An 811-nucleotide genomic window follows, 5' to 3' on the forward strand; every position below is an offset into this window, starting at 1 on the left:
GTCTGTGCAGTGCCTGGACACCTATTAAGTAGCTAAAGATGGCAGGACGTCATCTGACTCGACATTAGGCTGCCTGTTAGTCATCACGCCCCCTTGCTCCCACTTACACTTCTGTCATCTCATGGAAGGTTCCTAACAGCTGTCCCCAGGTCCTCCCAGGCTATAGAAACTGCTTTTTAAACAGTATGTCAAAACACCATTAGTGGCCCTCCACTCACGTCCTCGCTTCCTCCCCTGCCTCTGTGAGCCCCTCTCCCTTCTGTGTCTTCTGCCAGCTCTAACCACATTTATCTTTTCTTCCCTTCCCAAGCTGCTCTCCGACCTGCACCTAACCCTCCCTACCCTTTCTTCTTTCCCAGTCCCCACACCAAGATTGAACACTCGTCAGAAACCGTGTTACCCCCGCGCCCCTCCGAAGCTCCTGCAGCACAATCCCCATAACTTCCTGTCCACCCCCAGCTCCCTGGTGGCCCTGGGTCCCCCCTCCCGACAGCTGGGCCCTTCCTGGATCCCTGCACATCACCCCGCTAAGCCAGTGTTCCGAAATAGTCTCCTAAATGATGATGACAACTGCACAGTTATTTCAGAAGGTGTGTGGCCAGAGTCCCAGAACACTGCAGAAAAGACCCTTGTCCCCTGGTGAGCGCGGGCAGCCCACCTGCTTTTCCTGTGCAGATGCACTTGTAAGGCCCGTGTTCCTCCTGAAGGGTGCAGAGAACAAGGGGCACTCAGGACAACACTGACACCTGCTCCTCATCCCCCAAATACACAAGGACTCCACAGAGCTTCTTTCAAAATTGGCCTCATTATT

The sequence above is a fragment of the Galeopterus variegatus genome, unplaced genomic scaffold (genome assembly GCF_000696425.1).
Source record: "Galeopterus variegatus unplaced genomic scaffold, G_variegatus-3.0.2 Scaffold4098, whole genome shotgun sequence".
Lineage (NCBI taxonomy): Eukaryota > Metazoa > Chordata > Mammalia > Dermoptera > Cynocephalidae > Galeopterus > Galeopterus variegatus.